Genomic DNA, 14989 nt, shown 5'->3' with positions numbered 1-14989 from the left:
AAACAGTCTTTGTTTTATGGATTTCCATCTACATATGCACCACCACCACCATGAAAATCCAGTCCCTGTCGGTTTCTTTCACACTACCCCATTCAGCCATCACGTCTTAAGCAAACAGCACAGTATCTCTTACTCCCCTTGACAACAGCCACAAAAGAAAGAAGTCAGTCGGCTGCCTCTCAGCTAATTGCCCTTCGCCTAGCTCCTCCCTCTTCATAACAGATCAAAGGTAATAATCCTCTGCTAATCCACTGTGGTGCGTCTGCCCTCGCTGTTGTTGTGCTCATTATGGCCGCCTTGAATTGGCCGGGCTGGATACGCCATTCGTTGTCTCCTCCTCCTCCTTGTCCGTTCTAAAGAAAAGGGACCTTGCGACGGTCTCTCAAAACGCCAAGGTCTCCTCCAGCCACACTGGCTCCATTTCACAGCCAAACACCAATTTCACGGCTGGGCGGCCACTGGATAATTAGATGAGCCTTGAGTGAACATGGTGACGCTCGCCTCAGCTCTGTGAGAAGAAAATAAGACAGTGTTCTCTAAAGAGAGACTAGGGAGAGGGCTACTGAGCTCAACACAGGGCTGGCTTTGTTTGGGTCTCACTTGTCGCTTTATTGCATTAAATGAGTACGGGATGCGTGGCAATTCTTGGTGGAAGTTCGTCTTTCTGGTTGTTGCTCCGTGCAGTTTTGTGTGTTATTGGAGTCGTTTGATATCCGTGAGCAGTGAGATGTGGAGATGTTTTGATCAGTCACTTGTTGCTTCCTACCCATCAATTAGCAACGTGACTGGATTGTGTTGTTCCCAAAACAATGTCACCAATCAGGACAATGAATTCTAGCTTGTGGCTATAGGAACATTGAAAGGAGAGCTTTGTTAAGTACCTGCCTTGCTGCTGTTTTGAAATACCAGGTACATGTAAATGACATAGCTCATCTCTCACAAATGTACACATGCTAAGTGTATGGCTGGATATACAACTGACCCATCATCTTTGACAACTGGCATTCTTTGTTGGGACTGTCCCCGGACTTTTTCTGTGGTATACCATGACATCTAAACAATAGCACATGACACACACATCACATGAAAAAAAATATTTCTGGGATGTAGGCTGTGGGGACTTACCATGAGTGGGAGACAAAGGCCTCACAGTGAGACGGGTGGGGCAGCGACAGGCTCAAGCCCTTCTCCCATCTCCCAACTGATGCACTCTGGTGTGTCCTGCAAAAGGGAAAACATCAGTAAGTGATTCAGTGTCAACAGGCAGCATTACAGCCAACCTTTGCATAACCCGCTAACTGAATAACACAGTCTCATTTTCTCATAAAGTTTATATTCTCAGACTGCATGGTAGACATAGGAGTTTGGGATTTTTAATTAAGAAATTAGCTTCATATGAATATGGGGCACAGTAACACATGGTGAAGTCAGCATGAGGAAACACCACAGACTCCTGCATTTCTTGCTGTTTGGGGTTTTAGGCTGGGTTTCTGTATAGCACAATGAGACATCTGCTGATGTAAAAAGGGCTTTATAATACATTTGATTGATTGATTGACTCCTCCCCTGGGAGAAGAGAGGGAGAGATTCTGCCAAGGCCGAGCCATGAAAAACATCACAAAGAAAGAAAAAAAAAAACTCAGATCTGTCAGAATCGTTTTTCAACATTCTGGCCCCATTCCTGGACATCCTTCGTTCTTTTACTCTTTCTCCTCCCTCCATTTTGGTGTTCATGTCTTTGTTTTCTCAAAGGCGCACCTTGACCCATTACATGCTGACTACAAAATAAATGTAGACATGCATGTTATTCAATTATTGCACCCACACTGCTTGCACGCGCCAACAAGTGTCTACGTTGCTAAGGGCTACAGTAGAAGTCAGTTCTATTTGTGACGCTGATCGCGCTGCAAGTCCTGCCTCTCCCATCTCCTCATTGGTTTATAGAACCATATGCCCACGTGACATCTCCTCATTGGTTATACCCACGTGGGTGACTGAAAGTCGAACGGAGGTCGGTGGTGGTAATACACCTTTTATGAAAGTTAATTGCCAATCGCCATATACAGTTGAAGTTGGAAGTTTACATACACTTAGGTTGGAGTCATTAAAACTAATTTTTTCAACCACTCCACAGATTTCTTGTTAACAAACTATAGTTTTGGCAAGTCGGTTAGAACATTTACTTTGTGCATGACACAAGTAATTTTCCCAACAATTGTTTGCAGATAGATTATTTCACTTATAATTCACTGTATCACAATTGCAGTGGGTCAGAAGTTTACATACACTAAGTTGACTGTGCCTTTAAACAGCTTGGAAAATTCCAAAAAACTATGTTTTAGTCATTTAGTCATTTAGCAGATGCTCTTATCCAGAGCAACTTACAGTAGTGAATGCATACATTTCATACGTTTTCTTTTTGTACTGGCCCCCCGTGGGAATCGAACCCACAACTCTGGCGTTGCACACACCATGCTCTACCAACTGAGCCACAGGGAACCATGTGTCACGTTCCTCGTATTCTCCCTCATCGGAAGATATGTCGAAATCACTCAATGACCAATACGCAGCAGGTTGACTGTTCCACATCATATTTATTTTAGATGGAAACGACAAAACAAAATAAACACGCAAAGGAGAAAGGTGACAGTTTCACAGGTGAAACGAAACACAGTGCAAAATTACAATTACCCACAAAAATCAAACACAAACACACCCCACTATATGGGACTCTCAATCAAAGGCAGATAGACAACACCTGCCTTCAACTGAGAGTCCCAACCCCAATTAACCAAACAGACATACACTCACTAAACTCCACATAGAAATACCTAACCTAGAACCTACCCCAACACTCACAACCCCACTATACCATAACCAAACATAACTGCCACGTCCTGACCAAATATAATACAAAAAAACCTAAGTATATGGTCAGGACGTGACACTATGTCATTGCTTTAGAAGCCTCTGATAGGCTAATTGACATCATTTGAGTCAAATGGAGGTGTACCTGTGGATGTATTTCAAGGCCTATCTTCAAACTCAGTGCCTCTTTGCTTGACATCATGGGAAAATCAAAAGAAATCAGCCAAGACCTCAGAAAGAAAATTGTAGACCTTCACAAGTCTGGTTCATCTTTGGGAGCAATTTCCAAATGCCTGAAGGTACCACGTTCATCTGTACAAACAATAGTACGCAAGTATAAAGACCATGGGACCAAGCAGCCATCATACTACTCAGGAAGGAGACGCGTTCTGTCTCCTAGAGATGAACGTACTTTGGTGTGAAAAGTGCAAATCAATCCCAGAACAGCAGCAAAGGACCTTGTGAAGATGCTGGAGGAAACGGGTACAAACCTGAAAGGCCGCTCAGCAAGGAAGAAGCCACTGCTCCAAAACCACCATGAAAAAGCCAGACTGCGGTTTGCAACTGCACATGGGGAGAAAAGATCATACTTTTTGGAGAAATGTCCTCTGGTCTGATGAAACAAAAATAGAACTGTTTGGCCATAATGACCATCATTATATTTGGAGTAAAAAGGGGGAGGCTTGCAAGCCGAAGAACACCATCCCAACCATGAAGCCCGTGGGTGGCAGCATCATGTTGTGGGGGTGCTTTGCTGCAGGAGGGACTGGTGCACTTCACAAAATAGATGGCATCATGAGGAAGCAAAATTATGTGGATATATTGAAGCAACATCTCAAGACATCAGTCAGGAAGGTAAAGCTAGGTCGCAAATGGGTCTTCCAAATGGACAGTGACCCCAAGCATACTTCCAAAGTTGTGGCAAAATGGCTTAAGGACAACAAAGTCAAGGTATTGGAGTGGCCATCACAAAGCCCTGACCTCAATCCTATAGAAAATGTGTGGGCAGAACTGAAAGCGTGTGCGAGCAAGGAGGCCTACAAACCTGATTCAGTAACACCAGCTCTGTCAAGAGGAATGGGCCAAAATTCACAACTTATTGTGGGAAGCTTGTGGAAGGCTACCCGGAACGTTTGACCCAGGTTTAAATTGTTTAAAGCAATGCTACCAAATACTAATTGAGTGTATGTATGTAAACTTCTGACCCACTGGGAATGTGATGAAATAAATAAAAGCTGAAATAAATCAATCACGCTCTCTACTATTATTCTGAGATTTCACATTCTCAAAATAAATTGGTGATCCTAACTGACCTAAAACAGGGAATTTTTACTAGGATTAAATGTCAGGAATTGTGAAAAACTGAGTTTAAATGCATTTGGCTAAGGTGTATGTAAACATCCGACTTCAACTGTAAGTCCAAAGATGAAAAAGCCTGGAAGGAGGAGAGATGACTAAAAACGATTTGGTTGACCGTTTTATGTGTGGATTAATTGTCGGAGTAGTGGACCTTGTGCATTTCAGGTAAAATAACTCAACGTTTACATCCCAGGACAAATTAGCTAGCAACAGCAAGCTAGGTAAATCGGACAAATTAGCTAGCATCTGCAAGCTAGCTAGCTAAATTGCCATAAATGTTTAACGCTTTTCGACTCTTCCCCAAATTAATATAATTGGTTCAGAGTTTGTTTTGATATTTTAATCTGCGTGTCTTGATCTCGTTTGGTGTGGGGGGACAAAATCAATTTGCGCTCTATGGCGCGGGGCCGGTTTGGGTACGGTGTTACAGCACATGGAAAGTTTCCAAATGTTCCGCACAAGAGGAGACATGCATAAGGGGCCTTACCTCAGGTTTCTAAAAGTGAACTCACGGGCAACGCTAGGCTCCTTTGTGCATGCAACACACAAGCCCCGTAAGTTATTGTGGTGTGTGATACAGATACGACTGAGCTATAGCCAAAACACCAGAGATGACAGATGAGAAGCGGAGGAGCAGCCCGGTAGACTGGAGCGAGTCAAGGGATTTTAAGTAAGCGACACCCGAACCTGCTCAACTGCAAGAAAGTTGCACATCCTCTATGATGTCATGATTTCCCCCAAGGCATCAAAGGTCCCAATCTCTTGCAGCACTGGCTTTTATGATAACAAAAGAAAGGCTGCGTTACACATGTATGGTCGAGTGAAATATACCTACATGTGGAAGACTAACACAATGCTCAGACTCAAGAGGCTTGCACAAACTGTACTGGCTGACATCTCATGTGGAATTGATGTGGTATTTTCGCATTCAGGCACTAGTCAAATTCAAACAATGTTTCGCAGTACTCTTGGCTATTAAACTGTCCAGGAAAGGCAGAGAGCAGAAGGGAGAGCGAGAAGAGAGGACAGAGCAAGAGAGGCGTGCCTTTGCTATTTATGCTTTATAGCTGTTGACAGTGCAAAGTGATCCAAAACTAGTTAAAAGTGAATAGATATTTTAAATAAGTTACATATAAGGAGAAGCACAAACACACATGCACAGGCGGACACAGAGGGATATTATTCAATACCCTGAATCCACTAGGGGAATGGGGTGATTTTCCAGTTAGGTTATTTGTCTTTGGCTGAGGGAGTAAGCTTAGAGCCCCTCCACTCAGAGAAAGCATACACACTGGGCTAGGGGAATTTACATCACCCACAAGTTCAGTCATCCAAACCAGAGAATGAAAGTAAGAGGATGCATCTCAATAGTCTAAAGTAGCTTTCTGACTGAATTTAAAAAGCAGGAAAGATGAAAGGATTTAGCCTAAAATCTACTGGAAATTTTCTTTCACCTCCACACATCAGCGCAGACAAAGGAAAGGAAGGTGCTTGGACAATTGAGTTGTATCGAGTTGAAATATGGACAATGTACAACAGGTTGGCAGCATAACTTCAAGTAGCCTACACCATCATCCACCCACCACCAGACAATAGCAGGGCCAGAGTTAGCCATATTACAGTGAATGCTTCAACCAATACTCACTCTGACAATGCATACCGATTTTTACTCAAGCCACAAAATGGCCGATGTGTTAGTGGGTTGCGATCCGCGGGTCCCTATTCAGCTGAATGAAAGGGCAACTGAATTGCTGGGGAAGGATTGAGAGGCGATAGAGAGATCATTCACTTTGTCTGAGAGGGCAGCCCTTGACTCCTACATGCTCTGGCGGGTGTTGGCCCCGGGCGGGGAGGAGAGAATATGGGCTCTGTCACATATGCAAATCCTGGCTACGAGTCGCTGGGCACTCTGAACAAAACAGTCATTATGTGAGTTTATAGGAAAGAGAGAGAGGGAGATTCAGGTGGTGAGAGCAAGGATGAGTGGAGTGGAGATAAAGACAAAATAACGAGGGGAAGGTATAAAACAGGCTGCACATGAAGATGAAAGACCCAGATGAAGGGGCAGACACGCACACACCTGGACACACACACACAAACGCTATGCTCAAAGAAACCACAGAGAACGAGACAAGCCACACAGCACAATGGACAAATTGTCAAAAGGAGAAAAAAATCTCCACCCACCCACAGACAGATACTCAATCCACACACACACACACACACACACACACACACACACACACACACACACACACACACACACACACACACACACACACACACACACACACACACACACACACACACACACACACACACACACACACACACACACACACACACACACACACACACACACACACACACACACGACAGCATCAGGAATCCAAAGCCATGCTGTGAGACTGAGCACCCTGGGATTTGGGATTTGAGCAGGGAGCACAGCCGCAGGGTCACGCTGCCATAACGACAGGATTGGAAAGAAGGGGGTGAGGGTTTGGAGTCGCTGAGCACAGCACTGGGATTTCCACACTGGAGAAGCTCTGAGGTGTTTGTTTGTCCTGTGTTTAACAGAGCCCCTCTCGACCACAGGGCACCAAAGACCTCCAGTCAGTCAAGCGTGGCAACTCCAGTCACAGCCTTCACAACGGAATCAAGTAGCTCTTACAAAAGCAGCGTCAACTCGTGCTACATATCAAATGTAGGCCTACGAGCTAATTAACATCACGAGATGGGACATTGCTATGGAAGGCTATCCAGTTCTTGCGTTGTCATCAGCAGTCCTGAGGTAAAGGAGACTAGAGGCTGTTCTAGGGCTGCCACACCCAAACCTCTTTCTGCGTGGGCACCATACTCCTACACAGAGTGTTGAAAATAACTTCTAAGCTCCAGACGTTTTGGTGGCAGTGTGTATATATTGCGCTTATGGTATGAAAGCCTCGATTGTTGCTTCCTCATAGTAGAGCTGGCTGAAGTGAGTTGTATAATGGTATGCAGAGAGAAGGATAATGAGGTACGGCAAACCAAACCACACAGCCAACAGTGAATAGATGCTCATTCAGATCCTCATTCTTACTGGGGACATTTACTGAAGAATGGAGACGTTAGAGGCAAAGAGTCAATTGTTTACAGTATCTGGTCTGGTCCCCAGATGTAGCATTATGTAGCCCTCCAGAAGATGAGCAATGGTTATTTTTTTATTTCACCTTTATTTAACCAGGTAGGCAAGTTGAGAACAAGTTCTCATTTACAACTGCGACCTGGCCAAGAAAGCAAAGCAGTTCGACACATACAACAACACAGAGTTACACATGGAGTTAAACAAACATACAGCCAATAATACAGTAGAAAAATAAGTCTATATACAAAGTGAGCAAATGAGGTGAGATATGGGAGGTAAAGGTAAAAAAAAGGCCATGGTGGCGAAGTAAATACAATATAGCAAGTAAAACACTGGAATGGTAGATTTGGTTGATTTGCAGTGGAAGAAAGTGCAAGTAGAAATAGAAATAATGGGGTGCAAAGGAGCAAAATAAAAAAACAAATACAGTAGGGGAAGAGGTAGTTGTTTGGGCTAAATTATAGATGGGCTATGTACAGGTGCAGAAATCTGTGTTTCCAGTTTCAGAGATTTTTGTAGTTCGTTCCAGTCATTGGCAGCAGAGAACTGGAAGGAGAGGCGGCCGAAGGAGGAATTGGCTTTGGGGGTGACCAGAGAGATATACCTGCTGGAGCGCGTGCTACAGGTGGGTGCTGCTATGTTGACCAGCGAGCTGAGATAAGGGACTTGCCTACCAGGGTCTTGTAGATGACCTGGAGCCAGTGGGTTTGGCGACGGGTATGAAGCGAGGGCCAGCCAACGAGAGCATACATGTCGCAGTGGTGGGTAGTATATGGGGCTTTGGTGACAAAACGGATGGCACTGTGATAGACTGCATCCAATTTATTGAGTAGGGTATTGGAGGCTATTTTGTAAATGACATCGCCGAAGTCGAGGATCGGTAGGATGGTCAGTTTTACAAGGGTATGTTTGGCAGCATGAGTGAAGGATGCTTTGTTGCGTAATAGGAAACCAATTCTAGATTCAACTTTGGATTGGAGATGTTTGATGTGAGTCTGGAAGGAGAGTTTACAGTCTAACCAGACACCTAAGTATTTGTAGCCTACATTTGGATGTCTTTTTTGTGAAATGAAGCCGGGATGATCTTTTATGCCGCAAAAACCTTATCAGTCCATTTGTGTTTTGATACAAAAAACAGCTCAGTAATGAGATGTTACCAGGATTAGATATATTTGTCTTAAAAACAGTCATTTTTTGTGCTCATTTTGAAGGTGCTGAAAAACCCAACACCTTGTAGATACAGTAGATATCACAGTTTCAGTAGAGCACAATGACTTGGCACTTTGCCAGCTTAAGTTTCCCAAGTGCTCCACTACTTTTAGCACAGCTCGAGTGCTAGATGGATGACCCCAACTCCATGGTGACTCCAAGGCTCAGTGAAGTGTGTGGGGGGGGGGTCATTCTGTAAGTCTGGATAACTCTGGTCTAGACACACATACTGGAGCTAAGGATTGGAGGAAGGGAAGGGGGAGGGGGCTCTCAGGCCAACCATCTGTCTTCGAGCTGATCAAAATCTTGATTACAAGATGATGTGGAGGGGGAGTCGGATAGCCTGCATCTTTAGGATATTCATCCTAAACACTACTGAATAACCCACAACACATGGGTTATAGGATGCATTCAACATATACATCCTGTGTACCATTCATGTTTGTGATGAGAGGATAGTATGCTCTGTAGCGTACACCAAAAACTTGCATCCTTTTCTACAGGAAGTGCATTTCAGATTTTAAAGGCCCTCCTGGTTGACCATTTTGATATTTACTTACTTATCAATAAATCACAAAATGGTCCTGCATCTCCTTAACAGGGGACTTGCCCCAATGCCTGCCCCCCTACTTGCTACCCATAGTATATATATTTAGGCCACTCTTTGTTTGCGTCAAGGGCACTGGGCAACAGAAGGTCAGAGGACAAGCACGACATGGATAAAAATATATGGGGTACAAAACCCCCTCCTTGCTGTCACCATGGCCACATTAGGCCAGTAAGTATTTGCAGTCACTTCAGCCAAGTATAATTTCTGGGCAACTTAAAAACAAAACAAAAAATTTGTGGTGGACAGAGAGAGACACTAAGCTTTAATATCTCTGGAGAGATGAGCCATCAGAATGTTCTATTTCCTCATTCTATTTTTCATGTTCTGACTGCATGATTTTCTTTTCAAAAGGGTTTAATTTATTGCTTGCCTTCTTGGCTATCAGACCGGAGGTGACAGCCAGACAAGAAAACAAATAAGAGAAGACTCATTCCACACAGAATGAAACGCAATGAAGCAGATTCTCTTCCTCCTCAGAGCACCGCTGCTATTCAGTACCCACTGCCCCCTCGGCAGACTGCATTTGTCATCCCTTAGTATGAAATAACATTGGTCCCTCCACTCCTACCCCCTCATGTTCCCCCTGACACCCCTCTCAGCCATCCAACTTCATCTCTCATTCCCTTAAAAGCAGCCTGATCTGCTCCTATTTCCTGTTGGCCCGCTGTGCCCCTGCCAGGGGGGCTTAGCAGGGTTAACACCCCAGGCAGAGGGGCAAGGGGTCTGTGGCGAGGGAAGGGCTTGGCGAGAAGGCAGCCCAGTTCTTTCTGTGGTCAGTGACAGGTCAGTAAAAAGACCCGTCAGGGATGATGCACGAGGACAGGCAGCAAAGAAGGAAAGGAGAGGTGACAGGTAGACACCCAGTCCTCCATCCTCTTAGCATTCTGCCTGGACCCAACACAGAGCCAAGGGTTACGCCTGTCAGATGTGTCAGTCAGGACCGACCTTCCTGCGGTCGCTCCACCAGATTTCCATATCTGTATTTACCGAGCACATTTAATCTCAGTCTTTCCCAGCAGGGGGTTCTTGTTCCTGGGCTTAGACCCACATTTTAGCCATGCCTCCCTTCTCCCGGATCCTTGTCTCTGGTGGCACAGCGTGATCTGTCCATTATATCCATCTGTGCTTTGGTTTCATAAAGATGTAATCAAGGAAGAGCTCCTCTCATTCCAATAATAACTACTTCATTTTGCATCAAGTTATGCATCATATTCTCAAAATGTTTTGTTTTTGGAAAGAACATCACCTAGCTTGCTATTAAAACCATTTTAGTGTTACCACGTTTAACTGCTTTACAGGATGTGAAGCTAGATGTAGTTTCAAACCCCTAGAGAAAGGCTGTCAGTATAAGAGTTATCACAGCTCAGTCCTGCAAATTTAATCCCACAAAAAAAAAACTACATTAAAAAAAACTAGTAAGAATCTCTCTCTCACACCCAGCAATAGCAGAAAGCAAGTAGCAAACTTAATTACTGTTAACACAGAAAATACCAACCGTGCACTTGGAGGTACCCATCAGGGAAACAATGATTCTCTCCAGCTCCGATAGCATATGGCACCTGTCATCATAAACAAATCATTTCAGAATTTGCTGAACAACACATTGTTTGCTCTGAACTAATATAAAGCCATTATTTAGATAAAATCAGTGAATTGCCTCTTGTGCATATAAGGCTGATGCCTAACCAGAGACCTGGACCTTCATTTGAGGGGTCCCGAGTTGCTGCCAGTTATCCAGTGTACAGCAAAAAAAATAAAAAATCTGAGGTCAGAAATGCATCTGATATCTCCATAAATCCAGGTGGTGTTCAGACGAAAAATGTCCCATGACATTGACGGCATATCCAAACAACACTCAACATATCTCCCTGGTCTATCCTGAGGACTTGGGTCATTCCTTGAGTGATCCTTAAGACCAACAGTCCAAGGATGTCAAGTAGACAATAGGACCCTAGAAATGATGAATAGCGTGAGACTACTTTGTGGGTCAGGAAGTGCCAGAGAAGGACCAGCGTATGATGAGATAAGAGCCTTCTCTGGGCTGGAGGAGCTCTACTGGCACCTTGTTTTAAAATTAGCCATCCCCCATTCTTTACCATCCCTTCCAAAATCCATCTCATTAAGTCAATTACACATCGGCGTGCCACCAGAGCGGAAAATTGCAATTTCACAGTCAGTCCCTTGGGACTGTGGAGTAGCACTCTGCCTGGCGAGACTGAAGTCTCAGTGTGAGCAGTCAAGGGTGAGGAAAGTCATAGGTGCTGTGTTTAAGACGTCTGAGGAAGCTTGTAGAACTTTGACATGTCTTGCTCTGAATAGCCTGAGGGGATGGTAAATTGGTGTTGGAAGGTGGCAGAAGACGCCAGTACTGTAGTCAGACGTTGCCACAGGAAGTGTGAGAGGATGGGGATTCACACCTGATGGTCTATGTCTGACAACTGGGTCAGGGAGAAGACTGGCTGCATAAAGGGAGGCTGCCAAGAAATCTACTAGCCATATAAAGGGAAAGGGAGATACCTAGTCAGTTGTACAACTCAATGCCTTCAACTGAAATGCATCTTCCGCATTTAACCCAATCTCTGAATCAGAGAGGTGTGAGGGGCTGCCTTAAATCGACATCCACGTCTTCGGTGCCCGGGGAACAGTGGGTTAACTGCCTTGCTCAGCGGCAGAAAGACAGATTTTTACCTTGTCAGCTCAAGGATTCGATCCAGCAACCTTTCGGTTACTGGCCCAACTCTAACCACTAGGCTTAAAGCCACCCACGCTAAGCCCAAACAAATGAATGATATCCCTCCAACTGGGAGGTGTTAATTTTCTGACATGCAAAGCCCTTAGAGGGAAAAAGTAGATTCTACTGATGAATCTCAAATGTCATTTTTTTCCCCCATGAGGAACAATCTCTCAGTTACTCTAAACTGGAGCGTCATGATATCACTCTATTCCGTGATGTCCTTCTAAACTGAAACTTGAGTGAATGAAATGAGTCATTGCATTTCTCTGATTTCTCTTCATTCCTCAAGGTTGAAGTCATCCAGGTTATTAAAACAGCCTATTGTAATGGTTTTTGGTATCAGTAAACTATGATAGATGTAATTATTTTCATATAGGCTTAGACTGTTACGCCACTAGTGATGGTGATCAACACAGTAACATATCGGGATATTATTTTTGATCTTTTGTTTAGTTTTGAGAATATCACAATATTATTTTTGCGCTAGTTGGCTGTACCAGCACCAAAACTCCAGTATTTTTCCTTCATAGCTTGTTCACCATCTTCTTTTTACAATAGGGAGCCAATTTATTTATAGCACTTTTATTTCCGTGATTGAGCAAAAAAGATTTTATCACGGCTCTCTTGTCCGTCTGCAGCAGACAAGGTGAACAATATGTTTGGAACATCGAATCACAATAAAATCACAGTATCGAATCGCAATACATTTAGAATTGTGAGAATCGCAGTACATATCATGCACCCAAGTATATGAGATAATATCGTACTGTAAGGTCCATGGCAATTCCCAGCCCTATTTGCCACCATTCCAAATGTGAGTATTTCAGTGGCTCTTCTGTGGAACAGGATAAGCAACCTCCTCCAGAGTGTGATCTCCTGATCTCAAGAACATAATGTGGTTCTTCAACAGATTCCTTTTCTATTTCAGACCAGTGCATGCTTCCATTCTGCGCACGCAGGGACATACCGGGAGAACAGCAGTACAAGATGGATGACTATACACACAGGGATTGGTTATTATTGAAGCAATCCAATGCATGGCTCTATAGAGTTGTAGCACTGTGAGCCAAAATAGCAGCACACATGTTGGGAAGCTGTGGCTGTGTGTGTGTGTGTGTGTGTGTGTGTGTGTGTGTGTGTGTGTGTGTGTGTGTGTGTGTGTGTGTGTGTGTGTGTGTGTGTGTGTGTGTGTGTGTGTTAAATGAAAAATGTGCATCCCCTTCAGATGATTAAGCATTGCACCTGTACTACCATTACTGTACCTCAGTTCCACTACAAAGTTTACATTTCCTTCTCATTTAACTTCTCAAAGTATTGCCATATAGGACTTTGCTGCTGTCGCTTGCCTTTCGCCACCATTTTTCCAACTGTTAACAACGAACGGTGGAGAGTTGACTCCTTGCACGTCGACTCCCAGCGTCGACTCCCATTTCAGAGTGTCAAGATTAGATTCCACTAGGAATCGACTCTTAAATTCTATATTTTTGGAAAGGAGGAGACTGTGTTCTTGGAAGTACAGCAACTAATCAAAACACTTTCATAGCGAGCTAGCAAGGGACGAGAGAGGTACAGTATAGGCAGGTCGGCCACCAGGCAGACAGGCCTAGCTCATGGTTCTGACTCAATCTAGCGGCAAAAAAAGAACAATTTGAAGAAGAAAAAAATACGCTGAAAAAACATTGTGCGCATGTGTCTTGGTAATCTGTCTTGCATGCCTCCCAAATTCACAAAAGTAGCCTAAAGTTCACCTCTTCCTGTCTGGTTTTATTTAAAATTACACAACTTTCCCCAGCCCTTTATAGCCTATCGTCAAGTTAGGCTATAACAAGGAAAATACCGTTTTGTGATAACTGCACTGTGATTGTAGTTTTGTGGGGGGAAAAAAGTGTTTTCTTAACGTTAAAGATCCCGATTTCGTTGAATCGTTTTAACGTTTAAACGTTCACACCCCTAACCCACTGAATGAGATAAGGAGGTGCATGAATTTGTTTCTTTCATTTGCTTGACAATTTGTTTGCCACTATCCCCAGAAGGCATTGTTCATGCTAGCGCGTACAAACAAACCAAAAATAATGGTGGAAAGATATTCATGGCTTTTTCATTTTCCCTTTGATTGCTCAAGCATTTGACTTTTTTAAATATTAGGTAAAATAACCATTAAAACCATGAAACACTCACTGTCATTTTTCTCACTGTAAAGGTGAGGATAATGGAGGGAAAGGGAAATGGATGACATCTTCAGAAACATTGACCTTTGTCTACCACAGAGTTAACAGACACATAGTGCGCTTCAGTGATAGTTAAAAATGAGATTGAGCTGGAGCTGAGCTCCAATGTTGCCAAGAGATTTTACTAGGCCTAATTCATCTCCTGGAAACAGTGCCTTATCCATTTCCTTTGCCCCTAAAGCATGGGGATATGGTTGGCATGTCTTCCCTAGGTCCATCTTCCTAATGAATCCCATAGTAACCTCAGGGGGGCATCTGCTGAGCGGGCCTCACCAGTGCTCTCCTGGAGATGGCACTAGATTGGAGTGGGAAAGTAGGAACCATTCCTCTAAAAGTCAATTAACAACTCATTAGCCCATCCATTAGCAGACATCGGCCCTGAGGCCCCCTCTCCCTCTCTTTCTGTACACGCTCTCTGTGTATAAAAAAATAACCAGATAAAAAAGGGACCATATGCATGATCAGGTAAAATAATAACCCAATGTTCATCTCCCAGGACAAACTGGTAGCAACAGCTATCTAGCTAAATGTCCATGAATGTTTCATGCATTTCAACCTGTCCCGAAATTAATATACAGTATATTCAGAAAGTATTCAGACCCCTTGACTTTTTCCAAAATGTCTTACGTTACAGCCCTATTCTAAAATGGACAAAAAAATTGTACTTCAACCTACACACAATACCCCATAATGACAAAGCGAAAACAGGTTTTTAGACTTTTGTACAGAAATTAAAAACACAAACACCTTATTTACATAACTATTCAGACCCTTTGTTATGAGACATGAAATTGATATCTGGTACATCCTGTTTCTATTGATCATCATTGAGATGTTTCTACAACTTGCTTGGAGTC

The 14989-nt window shown here is 43.6% G+C and overlaps 1 protein-coding gene across 1 annotated transcript in view; it reads right to left on the bottom strand.

Moving 5' to 3' along the window:
• The window catches only part of LOC106601254 (protein TANC2-like), a 149275-nt gene that overhangs the window by 106551 nt on the left and 27735 nt on the right, over positions 1 to 14989 (bottom strand). Inside the window, 1 exon segment of the mRNA XM_045715128.1 lies at positions 1126 to 1221. The gene's annotated coding sequence lies outside the window, so the exon portion shown is untranslated.

This window comes from Salmo salar, chromosome ssa03 (assembly GCF_905237065.1).
Source record: "Salmo salar chromosome ssa03, Ssal_v3.1, whole genome shotgun sequence".
NCBI lineage: Eukaryota > Metazoa > Chordata > Actinopteri > Salmoniformes > Salmonidae > Salmo > Salmo salar.
Note: the sequence above shows the minus strand (reverse complement) of the source record. Positions and strands in the feature narration are given on the sequence as shown.